Consider the following 21,773-nt stretch of genomic DNA (forward strand, 5'->3'; position numbering starts at 1 on the left):
ATGACTTACAAAATTGGCAGCAAGGCATTGAGTGCCATTCTGGAAGCAATGAAACTCGTACGCTCCCCACCTATTGATTCTTGTTCAGAATATCATCCTAATGACTATTCTAACCTCGAGGAGTCAAAGGCAGATGGCCTGTCCTGTTCACCCATCAAGGTGCCTATTCTAATGTGGCAAGGTTTTATTGATTGCGCGTATCTTGCATATGTTATCTTGCATTTCTTCTACTTTGTTGCACCGCCATCTGCTTAGTTTACTCATCATATATGTCGAGATGCCATGCCCATCCATTATCAATACATATTCCATCTGTCATCATACCATGTTTTTCCACTCAAATGTTGTTCTTGTGCATCAGACATCAAAAAGGAAGAGGGTGATTGTCAAACCTGAAGGAGCACTAGCAAAGTCCTTGAAAAACATGGTGGTGCCGGAGAAATCAGATAGCACCCCACTGATATTGGCTGTACAACCAGTGACACAAAACGTAGGACCGACTCCAGCAGACTGTACCCATACTTCACTGGCCACACCACTAGCCCCACCACACAGGACCTGCACTCCAGCAAAAGGTATACCGATTTCATTTGCCATATCACCAGCTATACCATAGAAAAATCCCACTCTAGCAAAATGTACAGCAAGTCCACCGGCCGAAGACCTATCCCAACTGCAGAGACGGCCAATTCCTGTAGATTGGAACCCCATTCCATTTATTCCCAGTTTAAAAGACAATGCTTTCAATGTTGTTAGGGACTACGTGCATATATTCCCATCATGGGAAGATTATTGTGAAGACAAACACCATTTTCACATCTTCTTGTCCAACTTACGTGTAAGTGCAATTATTCATGGTTATTATTTTCATGTTTTCTGCTGATTGAGCACATCAATGATTTACATTACATTGTTGTAACTAGGCGAGGGTCAATCTGGATAGTCATGACGAGCAAAGCTTGCTTGTGCTTTTCAAGGAAGCATTGCAGCAGTATCGGTGTTACCTGAGGAAATCACACTTTGACGGCAAGTCTATAAACGAATTTCCGGCGAAGTCTCCTGTGCTAAATTTAGAAGACATTGAATGGAAAAACCTTGTTATGCACTGGTGTCGTTCCCAGGATGAAGTACTGTCTATGAAATCACATGACAATTTGAACTTCTACTTTTCCACATGTGCCTTACGGATCTTTTTTGCAGGAAATCTGATCGAAGAAGAATTCCGGTTTGACAAGAACGACAGGATATCGCAAATATGCTACCCGATACTTTGCTCTTATTAGTACCTGTTGTCCTGTATCAGTGTACTTGCATACATACCTAGTTCATTATGTGATAGCAGTATGCATGATAGCTTGCTTATCAATTGTTCACTCCAAATTATCTGATTTGTATGAATGGTTACATTAGTGTAGAATATATCCAATGCCAATGTTTTTTAGCTCTCCATTGTTCTTGTAAATACATGCTGACCTTTATCAGCGTACTTATAATGACATGTAGTTGTTCATGTACCATCACTCTGCAGCTTATTTTCGTTTGCCCTCCATTTTCTACACATCAGATGTATATTTACTCTTACCATGAGGTTGGTACTGAAGAAGTTTAGCTGTGCATTTGCTCTTGGCTGTACCTTTTGCCTGTATCGCTGCACTTACATTTATAGCTACTTGGTTATGTAGCATCACTCTTCATCTTATCTTAAATATTCTCCATTTTTTCGTATATTATCACATCTATATTTACTCTTAACAAAATGTAGAATAAAGGCAATGCTTTTGAAGAAGATTCTGTGGTAAACTTCTTGAATTGCCCCCCCCCCATCAGCATGGACAAGGCCTTTATAGAGCCTATCTTCACCAATAATGTAAGTTTATCCATCTCAAGCCTTCAAACTTTGTTGTATATATTTGGTTAGGCATGACTGGAATAGCTATTTATTTTTGGTGTTGGCATCAAATTGCTTGTTTAAAGTTTATTATATGTAGTTCATAAACAAAAGTTCGGCCTTTCTCAATTTAAGTTTTCAGTTGTACAACCAAGTTCCTTCTTCATACCATGTAAATTAAACTATACAGAGTAAGTGATCTTCTTATGCACTGTATGTATGCTTCTGTTCTTCATCTGTGATCCAATGGTGTGGTGAACCTACCCACTTCAGCACAATGTCATATTCTACAATGTCTTAACTATGAAAAATGGCATATCATTCTACTATTATTTAAACCGTCTCTTTATTTGCCAATCTGAAATGGTATAAATTGACAGCACACTAACCATTGATACTTATGAGTTCTTGATCTGTAATCCAGTGGTGTCGTGAAGCTGCCAACTCCTTCACAATGTCATTTCCTGCCATGTCTTGACCTGAACAATACCATATTGTGTTAATGCAAATTTAAATTGTGTCACTTTATTTGTCAGTAAGAAATGTGATGAATTGTCAGCACTGATACTTTTATGTGCAAAACTTGTTATCTGTCTGCTTGTTTATCTTTTAGAGTAAGGAAGATATAAGTGTTGAACAAGCGTAGTCTCATCGTCTTGCTCAACTGCTTGCGCTGTAGCTCCCCAGCAGGGCTAACCTTTCTTGAACTCTATTGAAGTGCTGTCGGTTTTGTATATCATTTTGTCGGCGTGTTTATTTACACTGGTGGCGATTTTTGATGCCCAGTGTATGTAATCTGTTATCTGCTTGTGCTTTATTATCATAGTGGCGAACTTTGATGACCAGTGGATGTAATATGCCGTAATTTCTTTATTGTATACTATAGGTTTTTTCTTATTCATGATGCTGCAGTTATTTTACTGTATATATATCCTCTCTTCGCAGTAAACCGGCCAAACCATAAAATTACGATACAAAATCGGGCCGTCATGCAATCACGATGCAGGTTGGGCCTGAAACGTGTCGATCAGCTCACGGGCCGGCAGCAGCCCGAAATGAACCCCGGCCCATGATTGTGCGAATCAAATCACGGGCTTTTAACAGGCCGAAAAATTGGCTCGATCCTTGTTTGGCCCAATCAGATATCGGCTGCAAGCAGGCCGGATGCAAACCGGGCCGTAGTTAGGCCCAACTATATGACAGGCTTTTAACAGGCTGAAATTAATATAGGGCCGAAATGTTAAACAGGCCCTTAACAGGCCAAAACTAATATCAGGCCGAATTACTAAGTGGGCCTTTAGCAAGTGGGCCCAAAAACATAGTGTCCAGTTGACGGGCCAAATCTGATATGGGCCATAATTAGGCCCAAAACCTCTTAAAGGGCCAGACCTGATCTGGGCCGTAATTTGGCTCAGAACGTGGTAGGCTTTTAACGGGCGGATCTCATATGGGCCACTATTAGGCCCGGAGCGTGGCATGCCATTAATAGACCGGATCAAATATGGGCCGACATTTGGCCCAAAACATGGCAGCCAGTTAACGGGCCGGCCTACTAGGATCCTCAAAATCTTGTGGGCCTACAACTAGGCCGGCCCATTAATGTCGGCGAAATCTCGTGGGCCTTTAGCTGGGCCGGCCCATTATGATCCGCGAGAATTTTGTGGGCCTTTACTTGGGTCGGGCTATTATGGCACACAAAAATCTTGTGGGCCTTTACCTGGGCCGGCCCATTATGGCCCGTGAAATCTTGTGGGCCTTTAGCTGGGCCAACCCATTATGGTCCGCAAAATCTCATGGGCCTTTAGTTGCGCCAGCCCATTATGGTTCGCAAAATCTTGTGGGCCTTTAGTTGGGTCGGCCCATTTAAACTTGTTGGCCCGTGCCATGTATCGACGTATCATAGGCGCCTTCTGTCCAGTGAGTGGATGACATCTGTCCCGACGATGAGCCGACACGTGTTTCCTCTAGCCAATGATGATTTTACACGTGGAAAATCCCCATTGGTCGGGGCTGTTAATGGGTTATCGGATCCAAAACCCGACCTGATAGCTTAACGGTGTTCCGTTAAGGTGGATGCCACATGTCGGTCACCCTTGATGAAAGCACTTCTATGCCGCGTGATTTATCGTCATGGAAGTGGACACTTCCGTGATGATAATTTTGGTAATGTCATGGAACACTTCTACGACAGCACAGGTATGACTATCTTGATTCTGTCATAAATTTGTCATGGATGTACATGCATGACAAAAAATGTGACCTACTATGACAAACACGTATCATCACGGAAGTGTATTGTTTTGTAGTGAGCAGACCTGTCATAGTCCCCCGATGCAAGAGACGCTACCACAAAAGCGCAATCAGTCTCTAAAATTACAGGATTATGAAGAGAAATACCTATGTAGAGACCGGCAATGCAAGCCCTAAGCTCCTCTTCCTCCACGCTTTGACAGGCATCAAAGAAATCCCGTGACCAAATTTATACTAAAAATATCAATATCTACAATACATACTGATTATAATGAGTATAAGAACTACATTTTATAATGAGTGTAAAAATATTGATTTGACATTGTGAATGTTGACACATTTTTCTATAAGTCTGGTGAAAGTAGAGGTACATTGACTTCAGACAAAACTTAAATGCACAATGCCGACTAGTTCCTCCATCCAGGTGCGTGCCATGTCCTATATTGTCATCACAACAAGGTTAGCTATTAGAGTACCACTACCTCCCTTCTAGTTTAAAGGACTCGATTCAAAAATTTCACCTACTCTTAGCAAGATAGTAGAGGCGGTGGAATAGTTTTTGAAGTCTGCAAAAGTACTCAACTAGTGTTGTCGTTCTTCACAAAAAATGTGTTTACCAATGCATGCATGAACACTAGTTACGCTAACCCCCCTCTCTTCTTTAATTCGTTGCCACATTAGCATGTTTGCTATTCCCGTGTGCATGATACCAACTAAGATACCACCATTATGGCCAGCCTTAATCATCGCATGCAATAATTTAGTGCACCTTGAAATATGAACATGTGTGGGGCATGTATGTTTTTAATGACTTGAGACTATACCTAGCTGGCATGCAAGATGACTTATTATGCACCGTTCCCCATACCTGCAGGAAGCCCGTGTGAAAAAATCTGCATGCATGACTCTCCTCCCCCCACGGTCGTCCAATCTGTTGTGACCAGCAATATTTCCACCCCTTCGCTCCCCCGTAATTTACTCCAACAAATATGCCCACGTAGCTGTTACTTAACTACGGGTGCATTGGGTCACTGACATATGGGCCCAATAGGGGTCTGGCCCACATGTCAGTGATGCAACTGGACCTGCAGTTAAGTCAGTGCAGCTCAGTCCATATCTTACGTAGGTGTGCCATTGCTCGCTATAAATACTGCGCCTCCCACGACATCACTATCTCCTCCCCCTCACGTTCACGTTCATCGCTATCTCCTCCCCCTCCCTCTCACGTCGACCACCATGGCATCACCCCTCCCAAGCCCTAGGATCCCCTCGCTGCATCGCGTGGACGGTCACGCATCGCCTGTCGGATTTCGGATTCAGGCAGACCCTTGAGGTTCGAACACTGGTGTGCGTGCGGAGATTTCGCCTTCTACCTACCTGCTCCCCTCCGCCTCGCTAAGATCTAAGCTATGAAAAGAACAGCACAAGAGACCCAGGGTTTATACTGGTTCGGGACACCGTTGTGGTGTAATACCCTACTCCAGTGTGTGGTTTGGTGGATTGCCTCTTGGGCTGATGATGATGAGCAATACAAGGAAGAACAGCCTCACGAGGGCCTGTTCTTGGCTGAGGGGATGAACTGCTAGGAGGAGTTCAGTCACCCTTCTCTCTCTCTCTCTCTCTTCTCGATTCTCTCTCTGATTTTCCTCTCGATCTCTCTCTGATCGATCTCGAACCCTCTCTACCCTGGGGGTGGCTAGTTCTATTTATAGGCAAAGGCCCTGGGCCTCTTCCCAAATATTGAGCGGGAAGGGCGCCAACAATTGGCCATTTTGAAGGGGAACATCTTGTACACTTATCCTGACTAAAGTTGGTCCTCGCCTGCCAAAGGCTCTGGTGGTGACGCTGGCTTGGGCTCCACAATGACTTCCTCCCTGCCGTTGGACTGGTCTTGGTCTCGTTGCACCGAAACGGGTGCCTTTGCTTGATGCTCTCGCCTGCGCTTGCTCCCTTTGCACCAAAGAGGAAAGGAGGACACTGCGCTAGCTGGCGCCCGCCTAGCACCCTTGGTCGTCATGGCTTGCGTCACGGGCACCTCGTGAGGTACCCCGCCTTGATCTCTCCACCTCCTCGCGAGCCAGCCTGATGAGGCCGTGCCTGGGGAAGCTCCGTGTCGTTCGCCCCGCGAGTCTTGGCCCCTCGCGAGGGTCTTGGGTCTGTGTTGATGAAGATGGGCCGTGCTGGCCCCCCCATTGAGCCACGCCGCAGGCCGCAGGCAGGCATGTCTGGGGACCCCCGTTCCCAGAACGCCGACAGTAGCCCCCAGGCCCAAGGCGCGCCCAGACTTGGCCGTGCAGGGAGGTGGAAGGGCAAGAGCGAAGCGCTGCGGGCCCTAACAGCCAGCGGCCTTGGGCGCCGCGTTGCGGTTGATTGGGCGTGGGCGTCTCCACTTCCCCACGGCGCCTCGGCAACTACACGGATTGGACAAGTCCCTGCATGCAAAGCGGGTCATGATTACCTGCGATCGTGGAGGTCGGCGGTTGGCCTTCGCCGGCCATAAGTACGGAACGGCGCGCGCCCTTCCAGTCCATCCCTTCTTGCTTCTCCTTCTTCCCGGTCCTTGCTCCGTCTTGCTGCGATGGCTCTGATCCGCCGGTTCTCGACGGTAGAGAAGGGAAAGGCTCCCTGAGAGGAACCAGACCCGCTCCCGCCGAAGCAACGGCTCGCCCTCTGCGGCCTGGACGAGGGGGCCCATCAAGTGGTGTCGAGGCCCTGGTGCGAGCGTCCACCGCCGGGGTTTCCGCTTCCCTTGTACACCCACATCGAGGGCTCTGAAGGAGTCGATGCCGATCGCCACGGGCAGCGCCGCCGTCGGCGCCGACGGGTCACGAAGGTGTGGGTCGTCCCCCCTGGGGTCCACAACGAGGGCTCCTCCCGAGAGTTCGTGCTCCACGCCACCATGCCTCCTCAGTCTTGGATTCGCCTTCCTCCCTTCTTCGCCTCCATCATCCCGCATGGAGAACTCCTGGAGCTTTGGCTGCAGCACGCCGGCTGCAGCACCCTCGCGACCGAGGCAGAGGTTGCGGTCGTTGCCCCGGGCGAGGTCTTCATGACTCGAGGCTGGAGCGAAATCGCCCGAGTTTGCAGGACAAGAGGCGCCTTCGCAATCCACTTGGAGTACGACAGTGCTTCGGTGATGTTCTTCAAGGTCTTCGACGCGAACGGGTGCCGGCTGGAGTGCTGCCCCGGGAGAGGTGGTTGGGACCCTGCTGCGGCGAGGACTGGGCCCGCCGACCGCTCCCTTGGTGGCTCCTCAGGCGGCGGAGGCATCGGAGGTTCCAGCGACTCCGGTGAGCTCTTCGCGACTCTGGAGATGAGCGACGACGGTTATGAGCCCCCGAGCCGGCGCCGCTCCTGGAGCAGGGCGGGCTCGTCAGGCCATCGCCGACTCTGATCTGGATGGGGTTGGCGCCGATGCTTGACGGCACACTGTTGATGATGGCGTCTTTTGCAGGGGCACATGTAGTTAGTGTCCTTTTAGGATCTGTTCCCCGCGAGGAATCAAAGACGCGTCCCGTGGGGGCTTGTAAGGTGCCTGTGATCCTGTTTTGTTAATATAACCCTTGTCGTGGAATTTTGCGAGTTGCTCATTCCGTCTTAGCTCAGTTCTCCCTTTCGAACCTCACGAGGGCTTGGTGCTCTGCACCGACAGGTCCCAGTCCCAAGGAGGCTTCAGCCGTCGCTGGTATGCCAGGTCACGATGCCGTGGTCAAGGCCAGGAGGTGAGCAACCCGGGGTCCGGTAAGAGCCCCTGAGTCGCGATGCTCAGGAGGTCCCCTTTGGCGCTCAAGCAGCCGTCGTTCGGTGAGAAAGGAGAGCGGCGTCGCTAACACGGGATTGCATTAGGTGCGGGGATGGTGCCATGGTAGTTGGTGCTTCCGGGTGGTGACTTATCTCGAGAATCAGGGACCACTCTCTGGTGTGTCGCCGGGTCCGTGCATCGGCAGGCGTGAGGTTGCTCGGCGAGGTCCTCGCATGTCCCTCCCCTCTCGCCTTTGCTCCCCTTTTTGCTCTACGTCCTCGGGTCTCGGCCCTCGAGCGAGTCTCAGCTGTTGCTGGTATGCCAGGTCGCGATGCCCTGGACAAGGCCAGAGGGTGAGGGCTGGAGAGCCAGTAGGACCCCTGAGTCGCGATGCTCATGCACCCCCCCCCTTTAACGTGCAAGCGGTTCGCGCGGATGAGAGTGAAGGAGACACCGCAAGGGCCTCGCCTGACGCAGCTCCTTTAGGAGATCCTGTAGACCCATCATAGAAAGAACGAGGGGTTGCCATGACAATCGACAGTCAGCCGTTGGTTGCTTTCGAGGGGCGATGAGGCACTGAAGGCTTGACAAGGTGGTGCCATGCGGGGCTGCCGCGGCCAGAGCTCAGCCACTCAGGTTTGTCGGCGTTGCAGGGACGGACCCATGCGCAAGCGTCGTGCCGTTTGGGAGCAGCTCCGTCAGTTGGCGTCAGTTGAGCGGGCAACTAGGTCAAACACACTAGCCGCGAAGGCATGGATTCATTCAAATAGATGCCGGGAAGGTGGACATCACTGGGTCAGGCCCGAGCGACTTGGGGATGATGCAGCCCGAGGGGCGCCCCCAACAAAGTAAGCTAACAACATGAAACAAAAGGGGTACATGCCGCAGGGATGGACCCACGCGGCCTGGGAATAATGCAGCCCTGGGGGGCGCTCCCAGCTGGAAATGAAACTTGAAAGATGTCACCTGATGATGTTGAGGACGAAGGAGTGTTGGTGTAGCAGACTCGGTGGGCTGCGGAAGCCGATCCTCACGAGCCCCCAGGCTCAGGGGCCTCGGGAGGCTCCGGAGTCGCTGGTGGCTCCTCGCGGACCATCTCCATCTCCGTCAGGGCTGCGGAACGCCTGACCTCTTGAGCCTCCATGATACCCCTCATCAGGCACTGGTACGTGGCAGCCGCGTTCGGCAAGCCGTAAGGCATGCGAACGTAGCTGTGGGGTGGACCTTCGCAGCGCCCCACTCGCGAGGGCCAGAGGCGCTCCAGAGAGGCGACTCGATTAAGCCCTGGTATGTCGATGCAGATGCGCAGCCCACCATCCTCGCCTGGATGGGGAGCCACAGCTGGTAGGCGGCGCCCGCCTTTCATGACTCTTGACTCCTGTAGCTCCTGAATGGCCTTGCTGACGAACTCCTGAGGGTCTAGCTCTCCTTGCCTTACTCCTTCTTGAGGGAAACATGCTTCGAAACACGTCTCCATGTGGTGCCCAAGCGCCTCCCTCGTGACCCTAGCCAGGTCGGTGGCCCTCCAGGGGAGAGCCCCCGAGCCCTTCCTGAGGAGGGCGCCGGGCGCACTTTCCTATGCGATGGAAGGAGGTTCCCCCTGGGCAGGCGTGGGCCCTGGGGGGCCTGCCTCCTGAGTGGTCGGGCCGGACGATGTCTTCTTCTTCTTAGGGGCGGTCTCGGGAGGCCTCCTGCTTCCACGATCCGGGTCTTCCAGTGACGCGGCCTGAAAGGCTCATTCCAGGGAACACACCGCGTCCTTCTCTTCACAGGGCACCGTGATGACTCTGCCGCTTCCTGGCATCTTGAGGACATTGTAGCCGTGGTGAGTTACGGCCATGAACTTGGCCAGCGCTGGGTACCCAAGGATGGCGTTGTACGGCAGGCGAATGTGAGCGACGTCGAAGTCGATGAGCTCGGTGCGGTAGTTGTCGCGTGCCCCGAAGGTGACAGGGAGGCGGACCTGCCCAATCGGGACCGTGGAGCCGTCGGTGACTCCGGAGAAAGGCTTGGTTGGCTGAAGCTAGTTGTAGGGCACTTGGAGATTGTTGAATGTTTCCACGGACAGGACGTTGAGCCCTGCCCCGCCATCGATGAGGGTCCTGGTGACCACCACGTTGCTGATGATTGGGGAACAAAGCATCGGGAGGACTCCGGCTGTAGCCGCACACTTGAGCTGATCTGCTGAGCTGAATGTGATGGCGCACGCCGACCACCTGAGAGGGCGCGTGGCTCCTGGAAGCCCCCAGCCCCCTCGTCCTGATGGCGGTCCTCGTTTCTCCTTGGTTGTGGCGGCAGCGAAGGGAGGCCTGCGTTGCCTTGCGGGCAATCCTCGCGAGGCTGATCCCTCATGTCTCCCTCCCGAGGCGGGTCTTGCCAGTGATCCTCGCGAGGTTGATCGTGCCACCCTTGGCGCGGGACGCGGTCTTCCCAGCGTCCTACGTTCCTTCCTCCTCCTCGACCGTAGCCCCGGTCACCGCGGTCGGGGCGACGGCCGATCCTTCCTTCTCGCACGGCTCGGAGATCTTGACATTCGTTGGTGTTGTGGGTGTGGAGGTCGTGGTACACACAGTATCGACTGCCCTTGGAAGATTCGGGCTGATCTCTGCCCCGCTTGGTGTCTGGTTCTGCCGCGAGCACGGCAGCCCCCTTGCGCTTCACATCCTTGGCCTTGGGCTTCTTCTCTTCTGGGTCTGCGGCAGGCAGCTCGAGGAGGGAGAGACGCCCTTCCTCAGCCCTGGCGCACTTGGTTGCCAAGTTGAACATCTCCAAGGAAGTGCACAGGTCTTCATGCATCGCCAGCTCCTCCTTCATCTTGACATCGCGCACGCCGTCGGAGAAGGCTGAGATGATGGCCTCCTCGGTCACCTTGGGAATCTTGAGGCGTGCGTTGTTAAAGCGCTGGATGTACTTCTGTAGGGTCTCTCCGGGTTGTTGCTTGATGCAGCGCATGTCGCTCACGGCGGGTGGCCGGTCGCGAGTACCTTGGAAGTTGGCGATGAAGCGGGTGCGCATCTCGTCCCAGGAGGAGATCGTGCCTGGAGCCAGGTTCAGGAGCCAGGTGCGGGCCCCGTCCTTGAGCGCCATGGGAAACTAGTTCGCCATGACCTTCTCGTCTCCGTTGGCAGCTTCGATGCCCAGCTCATAGAGCTGGAGGAACTCCGCAGGGTCGGCCGTGCCGTCGTAACGAGGAGGCAGGTCTGGCTTGAACTTGCCGGGCCACGCGACGCTGCGTAGCTCGGTGGTGAAGGCACGGCAGCCTGCTGTGGCCACGGGAGGCCTTGGGTGGAGAAGAGCTTGGTCTTGCATGTCCCCATGCGCTGCAGCTGGGAGCAGCACGGGGTCTTGATGTCCGGGAGCAGGAGCATGGTCGCGACGTGTTGGAGTAGGGAGCGCCCGGGCAGCTTCTTGCGGGTGAGGGACTTCTTGGCAGCTCTGCTCTTGCCACGCTGGCACCTGACGGAGCGGGTTCCGCCCAGGGGCCATGCGCCTTGGAGCCATGGCGCCTTCTTGAGGAGGAGGCGGCTGGGGCACCGCCGGAGCTTCGTCGCCCGCGCAGGGCGGGGTGCAGTGCAGCGGAACGGACGGCGCAGGAGAGCCCCCTGCGGCGCGGACGAGCTCGGCGACGCGGTCGAGCCATTCTTCGTAGACGTCGTCGACGGCATGGTAGCGCAGGAGCTCGTTTGCCGCGATGAGCGCAGCTTGAGCCTCCATGGGTGCGCGGAGCGCGCGGGACGAAGAACTAGCTGGGGTGAGCGAGGGAGTAGCGGTGCCGCCGTCTTGCCACACGGACGGATGCTGAGATGACGCTTGCTGCTCGTCCCCCGCCGGGCCGGTGGCGGCGTTGACGGCAGGTGACGGGGAACGGCAAGGACGCCCGCCGACAGGAGCCGTCTGGGCGACGCGGGAAGCGAGAGCGGCCCGGCGCTCGGCGCGGGCCCGACGAGCATCAGACATGGACGCGATGGTCGGAGGAGAACGGGGTGGTGGAAGACGTATTCCGGCGCACCCCTACCTGGCGCGCCAAATGTCGGATTTCGGGTTCCGGCAGTCCCTTGAGGTTCGAACACTGGGGTGCGCGCGGAGATTTCGCCTTCTACCTACCTGCACCCCTCCGCCTCGCTAAGATCTAAGCTATGGAAAGAACAGCACAAGAGACACAGGGTTTATACTGGTTCGGGCCACCGTTGTGGTGTAATACCCTACTCCAGTGTGTGGTGTGGTGGATTGCCTCTTGGGCTGATGATGATGAGCAATACAAGGAAGAACAGCCTCGCGAGGGTCTGTTCTTGGCTGAGGGGATGAACTGCTAGGAGGAGTTCAGTCACCCTTCTCTCTCTCTCTCTCTTCTCGATTCTCTCTCTGATTTTCCTCTCGATCTCTCTCTGATCGATCTCGAACCCCCTCTACCCTGGGGGTGGCTAGTCCTATTTATAGGCAAAGGCCCTGGGCCTCTTCCCAAATATTGAGCGGGAAGGGCGCCAACAATTGGCCATTTCTAAGGGGAACATCTGGTACACTTATCCTGACTAAAGTTGGTCCTCGCCTGCCAAAGGCTCTGGTGGTGACGCTGGCTTGGGCTCCGCAATGACTTCCTCCCTGCCGTTGGACTGGTCTTGGTCTCGTTGCACCGAAACGGGTGCCTTTGCTTGATGCTCTTGCCTGCACTTGCTCCCTTTGCACCAAAGAGGAAAGGAGGACACTGCGCGAGCTGGCGCCCGCCTGGCACCCTTGGTTGTCATGGCTTGCGTCACGGGCACCTCGTGAGGTACCCCGCCTTGATCTCTCCGCCTCCTCGCGAGGCAGCCTGATGAGGCCGTGCCTAGGGAAGCTCCGTGTCGTCCGCCCCACGAGGCTTGGCCCCTCGCGAGGGTCTTGGGTCTGTGTTGATGAAGATGGGCCGTGCTGGGCCCCCCTTTGAGCCACACCGCAGGCCGCAGGCAGGCAAGTCTGGGACCCCCGTTCCCAGAACACCAACATCGCCGTTCCGTTCCTCGCCGCCACTAGTCGAGGAGGACGCGTCGGTGTTCCACTCCTCGCCGCTACGCGACGTGTCGCTGTTCCGTTCCTCGCCACCACTAGTCGAGGAGGACGCATCGGTGTTCTGCTCCTCGCCGTGACGCGACGCTTCGCCGTTCCGTTCCTCGCCGCCACTAGTCCTAGTCGAGGAGGACGCATCGTTGTTCCACTCCTCGCCGCGACACGTCGAGGTGGACGCGTTGGCGTTCCCAATCTCGCCAGCACGCGCGCCGGAGGACACGTCGGCTCCCCGCTACGAGGAGAACGCCGCGCCGCCCACCGAGCCCCCCAGCCTTGAGGAGCTTTGGAAAGAAATGGATGTCGCCTTGTGGGAGGCTTTGCCTCCAGCAGAGCGCGCCAAAATAGAGGCGGAGAAGAAGGCTAAGGAAGAGAAGCGCACCACGGAACAAGCTGCCTGGGAGGCCTATGTCACGTCCGAGAGAGTCAGGCAATTGGCTCTTTGGCAGAAGGCTCGTGCGAGGGCCGTGAGGGTGGCGGAGGACGCTCGTGCCGACGCCCTGAGTGCAATCGGGCCCAAGAGCCTCATCTACGCTTGGTGGTACGTGGACCGGGTGCACGCTTCCAGCGAGGAGGAGTACATGTTGGCGCCGGATCACCACACCCGTGAGATCACGCTCGCCCGCCGGCAAGCCTCCAATCAGCACCTCACGAGTTGCGAGGCTGAGGAAGAGGCGTTGTGTCGGTGCGCTGGGAAACGACCGCGCACCAGGGCACTCTTGGCGCGCTGCCAGCGCTCCTGCGAGCGTCGTGGCTTTTAGGAGGAGTATAATTTTTGTTTCGTAAGGCGATCTCATTAGTTTTGGGACGCAAATGATAAATCCCGAACATTCAGGAATTTTTAGCATACTTAATTAAGTATGTAAAAGGGAAAGTTTGGAAACCTTGTGTATTTGTACGCATTTTGCAAATACGTGCATATAGCACAAACTTTACTATATACTATTGCACTACACGTCTCTCTCGATATATGCTTGCAGACTGTGCTACTCCCTCCGTCCAGGTCAATAAGTCATCTTTGGTTGTGCACCGTGACCAAGAAGGAGGGAAGACTTATACACCTAGACAGAGGGAGTACTACTATTACTTAGTACGTGCAAATGCACGTTTTCACATTACGATGCAATTTTTGTAAAAGTAGAAAAACAACACTAGTCAAGCTTGTGAAATGATTCAATGCAAAACAAATGCAAAAATGCTCGTTTGATTGTTTACTTTTAGCTTCCTTCTCTGTGGTTATTTCTCTGTCGTACTTTGTACGGAGTATCTCACTAGTTGGAAAGGCATGCAAATTCCCAAACCGCTTCCTACACCTTGTATCGAATTTTTTGCCTAACAAGTTGTGCCATGCAATTGGAATTCTAACTTGAGTACTACTACTAGTAGGAGTACCAGGGGCTAGTTATTTTAGGCTTCTAGATTAGTAATCCCATAACTACTACCTCTGTCCTGGTTTATTGGTCCCCATTGTAATCTGTGTCAAATTTTGATCATAAATTTAACTAATGAAATGTTAGTGCATGTCACATGCACTACTCCATCCGTCTAGGTGAGTAAGTCATCTTAGGCTGTGCACCGTTACCAAGGAGGAGGAGAAAACGAGAAACGTTAATGTTTATTTGCTAATTAATAGTATTGCATGCAATGAACTAACCACTACATGTGTTTGATATCTCAAGTCATTAAAAGCATGCACACTCTTTATCTCTTATTGGTTGATATGTCAAGAAACAAGAAACGAGGTAGAAGTTAATGCATCGCGCCTAAGTGTTTTGGGATTATTTGGTTTTCATAAGATGACTTACACACCTAGATGAAGGGATTACAATGGTGAGGAATAAACCAGTTAAATCTTTGGTCAAAATTTAGCACAAATTACAATGGTGAGGAATAAACTAGGACAGAGTAGTAGTTTAGAAGCCCAAATAAATGAGTGAGACGCCTTATTGTTACTCTCCACTGTGACTAGTCTTGTGGGAAAAGCTGGGGAAGCCGCCAAAAGAACTGGCCCTAGGAGTAGTAGCTAGGGATCGAGTGTGCGAGATGAACCGGAGAAAGTAAATGTAGAGAGATGAAATGCAAAAAATACGGAGGGATGTGATGGTTGCTTGTCCGTTTATTTTAGCAGGCCACTTATTACTGGGAGTGGTTGGGTTTTGTGATATGACGTCTTTACTTCCACGCCATGAGCGGGGTGAGAGGTGAGACTCCCGTGCAGCGCCGCCCTCTACACTTGTACTACATCGGTCATGGTTTATTAGTCCCCCATTGAATTTGACTGAAGATTTAACTGACAAAATGTTAGTGCATGTCAACAAAAACTACATCGTTGGATTCGTATTTCAACATTGTTTTGAATGATGTAATTTTAGGTGACATGCAAGGTGCCCGTGTGTTGCACCGAAGAGTGAAATGCATTGATAGGGGAGTTGTTTATTTTGACAAAGGATGTGGGGGTCATCTCATGTGTAATGGGTATCGATAGGTTTCTTCGGATATTATTTCATCTCAAGAGCTCACAAATATCCGGGTGAAATAGATAAAAAGGTATCTTTTGCAAACAAAAGCGTTCAACTATTCAACTTGCATCCAAAACTTGTGAAGAAATAACACTTATTGTACTTTGCAAGAAATGATCTTTAAGAATTAGTTTTTGAGTATCGATTGTTATACATGTTGGCTACAGATGACATGGCACTTTCTTATTGTCAATAGTTGGCTATACTATTAAGTAACATTAACCATGCCCTTATACACCTAGACGAAGGGATTAAATCAGGATGACTTGCAAGCGGGCAGAGGAGATGTAAGAAATGGTTCATCGTAAGTCTTTCACCAGTACTGTAGTAAAAATTCATACATGGAAGATTCTAGACTAAACCATAAACGGACCGTTTTATTCATGTGCGATACTCCAATAGAGCAAGATCCTGCATGGAAGTCTCCACATGGTTAGACAGCGGATTACATTGAGCGAAGACTAATGATCAACATTTAACTTGATAATGCGTATGTCCAGGTGAACCTCCTTGGAGTCCCCGTGCACCGCGTCGGGGGGTAAAGGATGCCATGGGTTTTCCAAGTCCACATTGGCGGGATAGTCCCAGCTCCCCAGAGTCCAAGTCCGTTCGATGAGGTCGGTGTCGCCGCCCACGCGACCCGGAGGGGTAGTAACACTGACCACGCACCCGTACATTGGCCTCGTGTCAATGTCAGCGTTAGCGGCGTCGCCCCTGACGCACATTATAGAGACGGGGCGGCGGCCTGCGCGGGCCTCACCGGTGCCCACGATCAAGAGGAAGACGCTGCCGTCCTCCTCCGAGACTAGCAGGCGGCGGTGATCCTCCAGCGATTCCGGCATGGTGAACGGGTAGCACGTCTCGTACTTGATGTTCTCCACCAAGGGCCAGCAGTGACTGCTGCACGCATCCGTGAGGTGATGCACCATGTCCGCCGGTGAGCCACAAAACGGCATCGGGCACTCATATATAGCAGTGGACGAAGGGCTCCTTGGAGGCATCGACCAGGCCGTCCATGAAACGGGAGTGGCTGTAGGGGACATTGCACCAGTTGAATATATGAGCAAGTTACTAGGAGATTTAATCCGAATAAGCACAAAATAAATCATGAATTCTACCACGATTTCGAACAGGAAGGACAGAAACACATATGGTGCAACGGGAGTAGCACCGTTGGTGTTGAGGTTGTCGCCCATGTCCAAACACCACGTAGACACGGTCTTTGAGCATGGTTCATAGTCGTTCCACGCTCGGGCATTGAAGTTTGTAACTATTTTAGATTAGAATATACTACTCCTCCGGTGCTAGTAGTAGAGCAGAGTCCTACTCTACTACTCTACTCAAGCAAGTTAGGGCATAGCACTGTAGGGAGTACCAGTACCGTGATCACTCAAGCAAGTTGTCTGGCATGGACATGACCCTACGCTGCTGGTATGTGTCTCGTAAGTCAAGCGATGTGCGGTAGTAATCATCACATGTCCACTTCCCGCAGCACATATTCGCTTCTCCATCTTTGTCCGCACATAATCTCGTCCAATCTTCCATCCCCGCTAAGGCGCCTCCCCCCCTCGTCCGAAACCCAAGCACTAACAATGGCAGAACCGAGCAGCGTCCGCCGAAAGAGTGGCTGGAATTCGCTCCCCACAGAGGTAATCAAGCTCATTGTTTCGCGTGTGGACAATCTCAGTACCATGCCGCTCGCCGCGTGCTCATCGGGGCTGTACCGTTTACTCAAAGCCCTCAGGACGGAGCTTTTTAAACCAGCTCCTTGCTTGCTGATGCCGCTTGATCTTCAGAAACGGCGTATCACACAGCATAACGATCATAGGGTGGCGAGCACCAACCCCCTTGACTGCGATCCGATCCCCGTCAGCCTCAACTACATTAACGGTATGTACTGGGTCGGCATGAACACGTCTTGGATGGTGCTCGTCGACGGTCGCGGTAGCTGGATGCTCGTGGAGGTCTACACCCGGCGATTGATCCCCCTTCCTTCGATTAACACTGCACTGCTTTGGCACCACGGCCCAGCATACTCGGAATCTTTCATTAGCCAACATGATACCAAGTTTGATTTGCTCAAGGTTGTAATCTACCAAGTGCCCACAAGATCTGCGAATTATAAAGACTTCAGGCTAATTGTGTTCTTCTACCGCGGTCTCGCCTATCTGACAGGTCACTGCAGTAAGTGGATAAATATGCACGTCCATCGCAGGATCATACATCCTCCATGGTTTTCTGATGCCATTGAACACAAGGGCTTCATTTACGCTGTCGACTCCTTCTATGGCTGGACGTATTGCTGGCCTACTCTAGTCATCGCTACAAACGGTTGTTACAGCAGTATGTTACTTTCCTATGATATCATGATGGCTTTCTTATATTACTGTCAACATTTGCTGAAAAAATATTCATGCTCATAACATGTTGTTCTTAAGATTGACTAAATGAAGAGCCCTTTTTTATTTGACTCCAACTTGATATGATGTTGTAGGCCGCCTGGTGTCCCTACCCTTCCTAATCCCAGAACTTTTCAAAGAAAAGCGGCGTGGCAGTTGCAGGTGGTTCCTGGCTCAATCAGACGACGACGAAAGATTGATGATTGTTCGCACGTACCGGACGTGTTGTTTCGCGGAATACAATCAGAGTCACTGCAAGGTCTTTGAGCAGGATCCCAGCTTCTCTGGGCCTTCAGGAATTTTTGACTGGAGGCTGGTAAGTAGCCTTGGTACACGCTCTCTGTTTGTCGGACTGAATTATCCGATTAACCAGGAGATAACCGACGGCAAGGATCATGATGGCAGCGTGGTTTCATTCATCAGGCAAAACTGTGTGTACACAGCGTACCATGCGTCTCTGCATGCACCATACCCTGATATGTGCCACCACGCTCTGCAGCCCAAACTAGGAGAGAGGGTCGCAAGTATCAGACTTCGACCTGCTGGCTGGAGTTTCCCCCATCAGGCACCCATCTGGTTCAAGCCGTCAGCCAATCTCCACGGCTTAATAAATAGTAACGTCTAACTGAGACAGTTAGTTAGATGCGTACACTTGGTGTAGTAGGATCTTTATTTAGTTTGATGCCTACACTTGTTCTTTTTTGGTAGCCCTTTTGTAATGATGGCTGATGTTTGGTTTGGAAGAGAGAGGTGTGTCTTCACTCTTCTGGCCTGCTTACTGCTTCTGTTGCACCCCCAGCCCTAGTTGCTGTTGCTGTTGTTTTCAATGTACAATCAGTAGTATATTTCGTCCGTTGGTTGAATAAATGTGTTGTTAGAACGACAAACACAATGTTTTGGAAGTCGTTGCACGGTTTGATCCTTTAGTGCCCCGTACCGTACGTAGCGCATACTATTTATCGTATGGAACACATTTTTTTGAAACTCGGAACACATTTTCCGCATCGTCCCCTTCCTAGGCCTCGCCGTCGTCCACCGCCTTGGTGCTCTCAGCGGGGCGTGGTCAATATGGTCAACAACATTCCATCGAAACTTTACTGTACGTGGAGAGGCTGACAGTTGGGTCCACGGCCACAGCCTAGTTTTTTTGTGATTTGCCAAGCAAGTCGCTTTTGTCAGGCCTGTTGGGCTGCAAATCTTTCAAGACGAGGAGAGCTTTCATTCGGCTGGCCGAGAAAATGGCTCATCAGTAATAAGAAATGGGTTGTACATTTTTAAAACACATCAAACCGGCAATTAGTTTCAAATATCTTTTTTTTCATTTCAAGATTTTAAATTACATTAATTTTTATGCGTGGAGAATTTGTTGGAATTTATATTGATATACATTTATTTTTAAAATCATCTTAATGTGAGTCGAAATTTCGGGATTAAAAACAGTTCGGACCGCACCGAAATATGCAAAATTTCGTATAATTTTTTAACCGTGGCCACAATATGGGCTGTAATGCTAACAAAAAGAATATGGGCTCCAAAAAACCTTAATAATTAGTAAATGGGCTGTAAATTATTAAAAATAATGGCAGATGGGCTGTATGTTGTTTTCCACAGATTTGGGACTTTCCTAAAAAAGGTTGACGCACAAGAAGTGACTGTTGAATGGCCATCCAACGGCCGTCATGCTTCTTCAATCTCTGCTCTTCCTGCTCCAGCCGCTCAAACAAGCGTCGGCGGGACTGCCTGCTCCCTCCTCCCCGTGGCCGGCTCTGCTGCCGCGCAGGCCTCACCGCCCCACCGTACTCCCATCGCTGGCCTAGCCATCCCTCTACTCACCCACACCTATTGTTATTCTTCGGCGATGGCAGACGAACCAGTAAACCCTCGTACAGTCATACTCCCTTCTGCGTGGGAAACAACTGCCGAGTATTCCCTGCCTCCGTGTCGTTCCCTTCATAGGCCTCGCCGTCATCCACCGCCCTGGTGCTCCCGGCGCGGCCTGGTCAACGTGGTCAACGACCAACATGCATCTGAAGTGGACTTTACGTGGAGAGGCCGACAGTTGGGTCCACGGCCGCACGCAAGGAAATGCCTCCTTATTACGCGCAAAATAATGATTCCTCCACCTGACATCAGGGACCCACCGAAAGGGCCTCTGTATTTCGCTAAAAAAACATTACCGCCGCTGACAACTCGGACCCACGAGCTATATCTTCGCACGCAAGGAAGTGCCTCCTTATTACGCACAAAAAAATGAATACTCCCCTTGTTAGCTGGGACCCAGTATAGTGGCAGGCTAACTTGTGGGCCTACTAAGTTGACATGGACGAAGGGCTTTGTCAACTTAGTCAATATGCACGATTCTAGCTCCAGTGGCCGTACGATGTCCATCCAACGGCCGCAGTGCTTCTTCAACCATGGTCTTCTTGCTCCAGCCATCCAAACAAGCGTCGGTCGTGCCTCATGCTCCTGCCTCCTGTGGCTGGCTATGATATGGCGGAGGCCTCACAGCCCCCTACTACTCTCACCGCTGGCCAGGCCATCCCTCTACTCACCCACACCCCCTGTTATTCTACCATGACGGCAGCCTCACACCGCAGCGAACCAGTGAACCCTGGTACTCCTCTACGCGTGGGCATCCACTGCCGCGTCTTCCCCGACTTCGCGTCGTTCCCTTCCTAGGCCTCGCCGTCGTCCATCGCCCTGGTGCTCTAGGCGCGGCGTGGTCAACGTGGTCAAGGAACGGCTTCCATCAGACGTGGACTGTACGTGGAGAGGCTGACAGCTGGGTCCACGGCCGCAGCAAGGAAGTGCCTCCTTATTACGTGCATAATAATTATTCCTCCACCTGACAGCAGGGACCCACCGGACGGGCCACCATATTTCGCAAAAAAAACGTCCCCCCCCCCCAGACTGCTAGGACCCACCAGCTACATCTTCGCACACAAGGAAGTGCCTGACAGTCGGGACCCACCTGGTCGAAGCGTACGTAGCATTGTCATTCTGGTCGCGAACATGTACGTACATATATACTGGTGGATGTAGAGGCGTGCACGTGTCGTAGTAGAGGTGCGCACGTAGCATGTACACGTACGTACAGCGGCCAGGGTGCAAGAAAGAAAATACGGCCACGTATGTGTACATATGGGCGGGGTCCCGAACGCCTACTCGCGCATACGTATGGCCAGGGCTCGTGTACATGGCTGGGTCGGAACGGAGAAACAACGTCGTCGTCTTGTTCATGGGGAGGCAACGGAATGCGTCGTGTTCATGGGGAGGCAGCGGAATGCGTCGTGTTCATCGGGAGGCAACAGAACACGTGGGAGCCAACTGGCTGGGTTGGAACGGAATGCGTGGTTGTGTTCATCGGGAGGGCTTGGACGGAATAGGCGATGGAAATGAGGCCTAGCATAGCGCAAAATGGAGGAAATGGACCTCCTACGGTTGAAACAGGGTCCTGTTGATCGGGAGGGGTGTGGCGTACCGCAAAACGGACGAAACGGACCTCCTCGGTCGAAACGGAGGTCCTGTTGATCGGGAAGGGGTGTGGCGTACCACAAAACGGACGAAACAGACCCCCTACGGTCGAAACGGGGGTCCTGTTCATCGGGAGGGGTGTGGCGTACCACAAAACGGGACTCCACGAGATACTGTTCATCTCCACCGTCGACCACCTCCAGCCTCCACGGGCTACCGTCGACCTCCTCCAGCCTCCATGAGCTCCTGTTCATCCAGCCTCCACCGCGCGCTACTCCACCGGCTACTGTTCAACAACCCCTCCACGGGCACCCCTCACCGTCTACTGTTCATCCAGCCCTCCACACCACGGTGTCCTGTTCAACCACCCCTCCACGGGCACCCCTCTACCGTCTACTGTTCATCCAGCCCTCCACACCACAGGGTCCTGTTCATTCAGAGGCAACGCCACCGCTCACTGTTCA

The sequence above is a fragment of the Triticum dicoccoides genome, chromosome 3A (assembly GCF_002162155.2).
Source record: "Triticum dicoccoides isolate Atlit2015 ecotype Zavitan chromosome 3A, WEW_v2.0, whole genome shotgun sequence".
NCBI classification, from domain to species: domain Eukaryota; kingdom Viridiplantae; phylum Streptophyta; class Magnoliopsida; order Poales; family Poaceae; genus Triticum; species Triticum dicoccoides.